Raw genomic sequence first — 11,034 nt, forward strand, 5'->3', positions numbered from 1 at the left:
CCCTCTTAACCACGTTATCAGCACCTCCTCTAGCCAATTGAGTACTCATCCTTCACCAAAAAGGATTTTCCAAAAGAAGGCATATCTAATCCCTTTACTTTTTGATTTATTTGTCTACTCTCTTTGAAAGTGACATATTTCTATCTATATATTGTCCTTGGAACTTTATTATCACATGCTTGTACTATTTATTTTGTTTACAAAAGAAGTTAAAAGAAAAAAAAATCTATGTGATTTCTACAAGCTCATTTTCTACTTGATAATAATAGTCATCTTGTTTCTTTATCACTTGAAAGTGACATTTTTTATGTCTAGTTTAATTAATTAAAATCATGTGATACACAAAAAAAATATAAAAAAAATAAAAAACACATGTATGAGTATTACCTTTGAAGGACATCATATTATTATACCCATGATGCATATGTATGTATGTTAATTATTTTTAAACAATGAATAGTCTAGTATTTAATTTTTATCAAATATTCATCATATATGTATACATTCATGATGCTATTCCAGCCACATGTTCTAATTTACCATACATATTTTTTTTAAGTATGTCATATTTTTAGACCTTCCTCAGAATTGTAATTTTTTTTTTTGACATGTACTTTATGCTTAGTTCTATCTTAGTTTGATATTTTTCATGCATGTCACAAATATTAACCAAAACTCAATTTCATCCTGCAAATTGTTTGCTACTAAATATGCAAACGAATTGCGACTCCAAATTTCAATAAATTTACATGCGTATATAAATGATAAATTGGTTTGTAGTTTTTTTAAACAGACCTATTTTTAGTTGATTATTTTGTCAACCTTATTACCAAATTGTTTGCAATTTTTAAACCATAAAGAAATTTGGTATGCAAACAAAGTTCCCTTGTTAAAACCATAAAGAAGCTTGGTTAATTAATTCTGTGGACTGGGTTAGATCACATATTGGACTATATGACATATCCGTATTACCCACAAAACCATAAAGAAACTAAAGAAGATAAGGCAGGGTGATATGATATGGAAAAATTCGTTGAATAAAAAAATAATATGGAAACTCAAAATAAAAAATGAATATTTTTTTCTTCTTTATCCCTCGTAAAATCGTCTTTCCCTAGTAAAAAGTGGCTTCCCTATTAATAATCTTGAAATTGACCCGGTCACAATATTCACTCACTCACTCGTTCGCTCGCTCTTCCATTTAGGGTTTATCTATTCTCAAAACCCATAGATTACTCATTTGTTCTTCTTTATTTGCTGCGCCTATGGAAGAGAAAGAGTGAATTCTCCCGTAGAGATTAGCTTACCAAAAAATATTTCATATTCACAGATTTTGAATGGGAAGTTCGAAGGAAAACCTGTTACAATGGTGACAAATACGAATCAAGTTATCCTAGAACAAAGTATTATCGGTTCACATGTTCTTAGATACGTTGCTAGAACTCAAAGATACGTTTTATTTGATCCTTATATCTGCACATTAGAGGAACTGATCTTGTTGATCGCCAAGAAAATTAGAGAGGATCAAATCGCATGTACCCCAGAAGAATTAACATTGTTGAGAAATTTTCGTTTCCTTGATTCCAAGAATCGCCCAACACCTGAGGTTCTGAAATTTTTAAGGTAATATTACTTGTTGATTGATTTACAGTTTCATGTGTATTTAGGTTATGATTTTGGAGAGTAGTTAATGGTTTTGTGTTTTTATTTTCCAGAGGTATAATCAAGGGCCTAGACGAGATATATAAATAAAAATTATGTCATGGAGACTTAAGTGTGAGAAACATTGTTATTTGTGTTAAAAACATAATTTGTGATTATTCTAGAAAATCCAATAAGTAAAGCCCAATAATCATCTACACTAAGTAAAACCCAATATTAGAATCTTCTAGGCCTTCTTTACATCAAGTATTATCTAGAGAATTATTTTTTCTAGAATTTTCTTGTAATATCTAAGTTGAGAGTGTAAAGAAGAGTCTAGATAGAACTATCTAGAGAAGTAAGTGATTGGTGTACAAGCCTATAAATAGGTAACAATGGTTCACTTGCAAATCATCCAAAACTCAAGTGAGTGAAGTGAGTGAAGTAAGTGTGAAAGCTAAGCATGTCAAGTGACTACTATTGTAAGTAGAGTTAGCCAAAGAGCTACACTAAAATTCCCTTGTAACATTTTCATTCCCCTTTAATTAAAGCCTACTCTTTTCAATCAACCAACTTCTTTTCCTAAATCATTTCCATTAACCCATCACACTTCCGCATAGCGCCAACAAATTTGGTATCAGAGCAAAGCTAACCCAGTAATCCTAAAACTCTACTCATGGCAATTAACCAAAGTATTCAAGGTTTCAACTATGCCCAAAGTCTAATTCCAATTTCTGATGGTGAGAGTTATGATTATTGGAGTTTACAAATGAAGACGTTGTTCATTTCACAAGATCTATGGGATCTTGTCGAAAAAGGTTATGAGGTACCCGATACGACAGAAGCTCTATCGGCATTGACGGATGCAAAGAAAAAATAGTACAAGGAAAATAAAAAGAAAGATGCCAAGGCACTACTTTTTCTACAACAAGGAGTCAGCAAATCTATTTTTCCTCGAATTTCGGTGGCGAAAACTTCGAAGGATGCTTGGAATATTCTCAAAGTAGCATTCCAAGGATCAGAAAAGGTAATCTCCATCAAACTACAAAATTTATTGAGAGATTTTGGTAATTTACTTATGAAAGAAAATGAAACTATCCAGAATTTCTTTTCAAGAGTTACTGGAATAATAAATCAAATAAGTAGTTATGGAGATACCATCGAATATAAAAGAGTTGTAGAAAATATTTTAAGAAGCTTACCATTTAAATTCGACCATATCGTTGCTGCCATTGAGGAGTCAAAAAATTTATCGACACTCTCGGGTACACGAATTAATGGGTTCACTCGAGGCGCATGAGAAAAGAAAAAACAGGTTCGCGGAACAACCATTGGAGCAGGCATTTCAATAGAAAATAAATTTCAGAGAAAAGAAAAATACGGAAGCCGGGAAAGAAAGCTTTAGAAGGGGATCGTCGTCCAACTCACAGTACGAGAAAGGGTCGATGTCAAATCAAGCACCCAGAAATTTCTACCGCGGACGTGGAAAAGGAAAAAGAGGTTATAGAAACAACAATCAAAGGTACGTAAAAAATAACTCCTCTAATCTCCGATGCAATGTTTGCAAAAAGTTTGGCCATGCAACTGAAGATTGCAAGTATAAGTGCACCAAGTGTGATAAATTAAATCACATGGAGAAAGATTGTTGGCTTAATGAAGAAAACTATTCCGAGAAAAACAATTCTCAAAATCAAGTATTTTATTCCTGCCTCACCTCGCAACAAGAATCGCAAGGTATATGGTACGTCGAAAGCGGATGTAGCAGCCATGTGACAGGAAACAAAGAATATTTTGTAAAATTGGAGGAACAAGAGATTCCGCCGGTCAAACTCGGAGATGGAAAGTTCCAGAATTTTGAAGGAAGAGGAGTCATATCCGTACGTACAAGGTCAGGTAAAACTCGATACATATATGATGTTCTTTATGTTCCTGGCCTAGCTCAAAATTTATTAAGTGTTGGAAAACTCATAAGAAAAGGGTACTCACTACATTTCGAAGACGGAGAATGCACAATTTATGATAATATTAATAAGCAATTGGTGGCAAAAGTAAAAATGTCAGAAAATTTTGTCTTTCCTCTATCTATGCTATTAATTGAAAATTGTGCAATGAGTACCAATCATTTTGATGAAGGCAAGCTGTGGCATTCGAGATACGGGCATCTCAACTACAGATCCTTTAAGGTTCTGAAATCAAAAGGCATGGTAATTGGTTTTCCCAATATCGACGGTGGAGATAAAGTATGTGAAGGTTGTATTCTTGGGAGTTTCATAGACTTCCATTTAATAAGACATCATGGAGAGATGGAGGGCCCCTCGAATTGGTGCACGTTGATATCTGCGTTCCGACAAGAAAAACTTCACTCAACAACAAAAAATATTTTCTCTTATTCGTGGATGATTATACCAGGATGATGTGGGTGTATATTCTCGAGCAAAAGTCCGAGGCATTCACTAAATTCCAAGAATTCAAGGCACTGGCAGAGAAGCAAAGTGCCCATCAATTGAAGGTTTTCCATACAGACCGTGGTGGAGAATTTACTTCAAAATAGTTTATCAATTACTGCAAAGAAAAAGGAATTAAAAAGGAGCTCACCGTCCGATACACTTTACAACAAAACGGTGTCGCGGAAAGGAAAAATCGTACGATCGTGGAAATGGTCCGCAGTATGCTAAAAGCAAGGAAGCTACCCAACACCTCCTGGGCGGAAGAAGTCAACACAGCAATCTACATCCTTAATCGCTCGCCCACAAAAGAAGTTCACAATAAAACTCTATACGAGGTGTAAAGCCCGTCCCAAATTTCAAGGGCATTTTTGTCATTTAGTATAAGGGTAGTTTTGTCATTTCATGAAATAAGGGTAGTATAGTCTTTTCCTGAAATGATATTGCAGTAAAATGTGGTTTTATAAGTATTAGTCATTTCTTTCGTTAATGGGCCTTACAAAAGTTATAATATTCATTCGTTTCTTTTGGGCCTAAGATTCAAGGAGGCCTTGTAGTTTAGCATATAGTGTCGACCACAAAGTTTAGGTCATTAGTAATCCTTTTAGGTTTAGTATACTATAAATATATAACACAGAAGAAAAAAAAGAAGTTCTTCCAGTAGAAAACAAAAAAAAAAAATACGGCGGTGATTAGTTCGTAGAATTGGAGCGGCCTTGATATTAGTTGGTTGTTGATCTCATTACTGTTCTTCCTAAGGATTATTGCTAGCGTTTGAGGTAGGCGCAACACAATCAAAAACCTTCTTTTTATTTAAGTTTCTTTTAATTAATTTTACTTTGTAAGTTTTGATTCATATATGAATGATAATCGATGTTGTGAGTATGATTATGTATGTTGGGCTGCGGTCCATAGATTGTGATTCTTAAAAACAACTATGATGGGATACGAGATATCCTTGGGAACGATTTTGTTCCCTAAACCCACGTGGGGCTCCCTGGGGCGAGCGGATTTGATGTGATTGATTTAATTGTTCTTATGGATGTGGTGTTTCCATGTATTTGTGATGCTATTAACCATGCTAGTTGTTTTAAAAAGAATTGAAAATGTTTGATAAAATGTTTTGTTGCTTCTTTTCCTACTGGGTGTCACAACTCACGTCGTTTAATGACAAAAAATTCCAGATTTTATGGCACCACAAGGAGTTAATGGCGGAAAAGCGTAGAGATCGGTTTTGGTGCTATTATTAGTAGTTTGCATAGGATTTATGATTGAGATTGTAATAAAATATCATCAACTCTTTTAGATGATTTAATTAGTTATTTATTGGTTATTAAAGCTTTAAAGATTACTAGGTTAATGTATAACCAAAGAAAACAATGCTTTGTTTAGACTACTCTATTTGATTGAATAATGGAAATTTCTGGATCATGTCAGTTTGACTGTCTATCATAATTATTATATAATACGTTTTTGTCTCATTTTTTTCTGTTACATGTAAAAATCTCTCAATATATACATATAAAAATTTCATAATTTTCTGAGTTCCAGAAGTATTTTTAAATCAATTGTTTTCACTGTACAAGGATCAGACGTTTTCTGTCAGATTCAATTTTACTGAAGTTGTCTATTTTTTTTAAATATTCTATGTCATGTTTTAGCCTTTAGAGTCTACTTAAAACTCAAAGATGGTTCTTTTATATTTTCATAATGATCGACCAAAGAAAATTTTAAGTTGTGAGTGAATTGATATGATTTTTCTAAAATGAATCGTCACTGTTGTGCGTTTCTGCAGTACTGGTGAACTACTCGTTTGACTATGGTCAAAAGGTATTTAAGATAAACTAAAAATCCTAGAAATTTTATTAATGGAAAGGAGATAAGTTAGGATTCAGAATATATAATTATAATAATTTATGGATTCGTATTGGACTCAGTAAAATTATTTGAGTGACCTGGCGTCAGTTTCTGTTTTATGAATCTTTCTTAAAAACGTAATTATTTTGGATTTAATCTGGAACTTTTAACGGTGAAATTAATTTTTCTGATAAAGTATATTTCTTTAGGGTTCATGTAAATTAAAAATCACGTCAAATTAGCGGTTAGATGTTCCGAAAAGAATTTTTATGTATCCGCTGCAACAGAATTTCTGAATTAAACATAAATAAAGATTAAACAAAGAATTAGTCGTTTGGACTTGGGCCAAGTATGGAAGTCAGGGCCTGATATTTAAGGTAGCATTTTGGATTTTGGGTTTTGGATTTGGGTTGAAATCCAGGCCCAAAATTTGGGTTGTTACACGAGGCATGGCATAAGATAAAGCCTGAGGTAACTTCTTTCGTAATTTTTGGTTGCGTTGCATATTCACATATTCCATCTCAACAAAGAGAAAAGTTTGATGAAAAAGGAGAAAAGCTAATACTCATCGGATATTGCGAAGAGTCTAAAGCCTATAGACTTCTAAAGCCAGATACAAAGGAACTGGTAATCTCAAGAGATGTTATCTTTGATGAATTCAAAGCTTGGGATTGGAATGATGAACCAGATAATCACGAGTCACCACTACTCATCGAAGAAGAGCCAGATCAGCCACACGAAGAAGAATATACTCCACCAGCAAGCCCGAGATCTCCTAGTCCAACACAAGAAAGTCCAAGTTCATTTGAAGCAAGTGCCCCACCTTGAAAGGTGCGTTCCCTAAGAGATATTTATGGTATATGTAATTGTGCATTTATAGCACTAGAACCTCAAAAATATGATGAAGTGGAAAAAGAAGAAAAATGGAGAAAAGCCATGGACGAAGAAATACGAGTAATCGAGAAAAATAGGACATGGGAGCTTGTTAATCAGCCAATTGAAAAAGAAATAATTGGTCTGAAATGGGTCTACATGAAAAAGTATAATGAAGATGGTTCAATCCAAAAGCAAAAGGCAAGGATAGTTGCAAAAGGATATTCCCAGCAACCAGGAATTGACTACAATGAGACATTCGCCCCAGTCGCTCGCATGGAAACAATCCGGATGGTGTTAGCTTTGGCAGCTCAACTAAAATGAAAGTTTACCATTTAGACATAAATTCGGCGTTCCTAAACGAGAAATTGCAGAAGAGGTGTACGTGGAACAAACTCAAGGATATGCCCGCAAAGGAAAAGAAAAAATGGTATATCGTCTCCACAAAGCACTGTATGGCCTCAAGCAAGCACCGCGTGCATGGAACAACAAAATAGACAAATATTTCCGAGATAATGGATTTGAAAAAAGTCCAAGTGAGCCATCACTTTACATCAGAAAACAAGGTATGGACTTCCTAATTGTTTGTCTCTACGTTGATGATTTAATTTACGCCGGCACAAAACAAGAGATGGCGGAAAAATTTAAGAAGGATATGATGAAAGAATATGAGATGACAGACTTAGGAATTATGCGATATTTTCTTGGGATTCAAGTAAAACAATCTCAGGAAGAAATATTCATTTCCCAAGAAAAATATGCGGAAGACTTACTGAAAAGGTTCAACATGTTGGATTGCAAACCAATTGCAACTCCAATGGGTACCAATGAGAAATTGGTCAAAAATGATGGAGCGCCTAAAGTCAACCCGACCTTATTCAGAAGTTTAGTCGGCTCACTGATCTACTTGACAAATACAAGGCCCGACATCGTCAATGCAACCAACATTGTTTCTCGGTTTATGAGCGAGCCAAGCAAGTTACATTATACCGCCGCAAAGAGAATTCTTCGGTATATCAAGGGAACAAATAATTTTGGCATCAAGTATACAAGAGAAAAAGACAATGATTTAATTGGCTTCACAGATAACGATTGGGCAGGTTCTATTGAAAACCGAAAGAACACATCAGCTATGTTTTCTGTATGGGAACAAAAGTTATCTCTTGGAGTTCTAAAAAAAAAGTATGGTGGCATTATCGTCAGCCGAAGCAGAATACATAGCATCAACAAGTGCAGCATGTGAAGCAGTATGGTTGAGAAGAATAATGACCGACCTACAACAAAGGCAAAAGCAGCCGACGACTATCTACTCTGACAATATGTCTGCAATTGCAATGACGAAAAATACAGTCTTTCACGGACGGACGAAGCACATAGAGCTACGACATCACTTTATCAGAGAGCTGGTCGAAAACAAGGAAATTGAGCTCCAATTTTGTCCAACAAATGAACAAAATCTTAACATCACAAATTAAGAGGGGGTGTTAAAAAAATAATTTATGATTATTCTAGAAAATCCAATAAGTAAAGCCCAATAATCATCTACACTAAGTAAAACCCAATACTAGAATCTTCTAGGCCTTCTTTACATCAAGTATTATCTAGAGAATTATTTTTTCTAAAATTTTCTTGTAATATCTAAGTTGAGAGTGTAAAGCAGAGTCTAGATAGAACTATCTAGAGAAATAAGTGGTTGGTGTACAAGCCTATAAATAGGTAACAATGATTCACTTGCAAACCATCCAAAACTCAAATGAGTGAAGTGAGTGAAGTAAGAGTGAGAGCTAAGCAAGTCAAGTGACTGTTATTGTAAGTAGAGTTAGCCAAAGAGCTACACTAAAATTCCCTTGTTACATTTTCATTTCCAATTAATTAAAGCCTACTCTTTTCAATCAACCAACATCTTTTCCTAAATCATTTCCATTACCCATCACACTTCCGAATTGCGCCAGCAATTTGCTCGTCCGCAAAAGGGAAGTTAATTGCGAAATTGACGAGAATCAAGGGCGGCAGACTAAGACAAGGGAGGGGAGTAGGTATTTATTACTTAAGTTTGACCCCAAAACTAATTTAATTGTATTGGAATTTGGTTTGATTAGATTCTATGTATTGTGGTTTGCTGGTATTCCAATTATGTTTTCTGTATTAGTTTTCCAATTATGTTTTCTGTATAAAGGTATTAAAGTCCTTGTATGGCTTTTTTTTCAGACCAACGAACGGACTCACCTTCCGTGAGTGGAATCTTCTAGTGGAGTATATGGAAGAGGATTTCGTAAAGGCTCCTACAACGTTGTTTAAGCACCCAATGTTTAGGGATGCAAACATGTGTATTACTTTTATGATACAGTTTGGGATTCTGATGAGACAATGTAGAGGTTACAAGAGTTATCAATCGGTGAAAAGTTTTTTAACTGCAGTGAACAAAGTGCACACATGGAGCTGGCATGGGAGGCTTCCTCGGGTTGTACAAGTTACTAGAGAAGCTGAGAGTCGGGCCACAAATGAAACCCGATACCTGTTGGCTTATACATTCGCAACATTTATTGCCATTTCGACGACCAAACCCAGGCATTTGTGGTACGTTGCTTTTTCTTAGAATTATGTAATTGATTCTGGTGCAGGCAATTAGATGGCATGAATACGGAAACTTTACCAAAGCATATGTGGCCAATGCTATAAGTATGTGGATATGTAGGGGAGCTGGATTAAAGAAAATCAACAGCGTATGATAAATAGCCTAAGAGCCTTACTCAAAGCTAACACTTCAACATAATTCTACTCAAATACCTCAATGTCTTTTTTCTCGCGTGATGCGCCTTGACTCACCATTTGGGAGAAACAAGTAAAGCTTAACGCGGTCACTTGCATGTGGTGTATACCATGCTATAAGACACGTTACCTAGTGAGAGATAAAATCATTTGTAATAGCTATAAATATGGCTCATATCTCTGTTGTAGTGGTAACTTAATCAAGTTTGGTTGCACCCAGCGTTTGAGATCTTAATGGAAGTTCAGATCTCAATTACAAGTTGTACATTTTGTTGTTTGTATATTACGGCCCATTAAGTAGCTGTTTTGTAATGGACCTTTAAGTATCATATATGCGGGTTCATCGCAAAAAATGTGTGTGTTATAGTTATGGTGTGGAGATTCAATTACATTCTCGAATAAATAGTATAGTATGTCGCTCATAGCTAAATAATTAGTTAAGCACTTGAGCTACTAAATATATTCAAGAGAACTCTATATGCAAGATGATAGAAGTGGAGGAGTTGCTGTTTTTCATTTCATTTTTATTGGCTCTTAAATCAGCCATTATATAGGAAGCTGGCCGATAGCTAAAGAAGCCCATGTATTGACACCTCAACAAGCAAAGGGTTGAGTTGCTAACACAGTTGTCCATTAGGTGGGCAGCCACACTATTAACCACTGTTAAGGCTAGGTTGCTGTCTTGCTGATACTTTTCAGCTGCTAATCATTGTGTTTTCATTTATTTCCATTTCGATGAGCATACCTAGGAATTTGTGGTATGTTGCTCTTTTTAGGATACCTAATTTGTATTTGATTCTGTTGTTGCAATTAGATGGCATGAATAGGAAACTTTACCTGAGCATATGTGGCCACTGCTGTAAGTATGTGGATGTAGGGGAGCTGGATTTAAGAAAATTAAGTGCTCTAATTGATTAATTGGTGTTTGGTAGGAGATGTGATTATTAGTTAACTGACTATGTTTACAAGCAGAAGAATGTCTTACATGCAGGAAAAGAGGAGTCTTTTTAGTACTGTTACCAGAGCAGTTTAGTCTATAATTATATGGTTCTTAAAATGGCATCATATGATCAGCAGTTTGGGGACCTTAAATTTTTCCATACTATTTTAAAATTGCGACACTGGATTGTTAGGATCATACTGACTAAGCATTATCTGACTTTCTCATCAGGACCATCTTATTTCGTTCCCTTTAACATGTAAACGTGCTTATAATTAGTCTGTCTCCTCTTTTTGATTATTCCAATCGCATATAATCCATGCCTCTTAATAGGGTTATGATTCCGACAAGGTTCCTGTGTTGGCAATTGTAAGCTGTATCCAGACATGCTTGCCTCCCAGGGTGACCTATTTGAGTATGTACATAAAAGCAAGGGGGCCTTAATTGAAGATAAAATGTCTAATTTGAACTGTATGCACCAGAAAGCTAGGCCTAACACCTAACCTAGAC

The sequence above is a fragment of the Papaver somniferum genome, unplaced genomic scaffold (assembly GCF_003573695.1).
Source record: "Papaver somniferum cultivar HN1 unplaced genomic scaffold, ASM357369v1 unplaced-scaffold_16, whole genome shotgun sequence".
Lineage (NCBI taxonomy): Eukaryota > Viridiplantae > Streptophyta > Magnoliopsida > Ranunculales > Papaveraceae > Papaver > Papaver somniferum.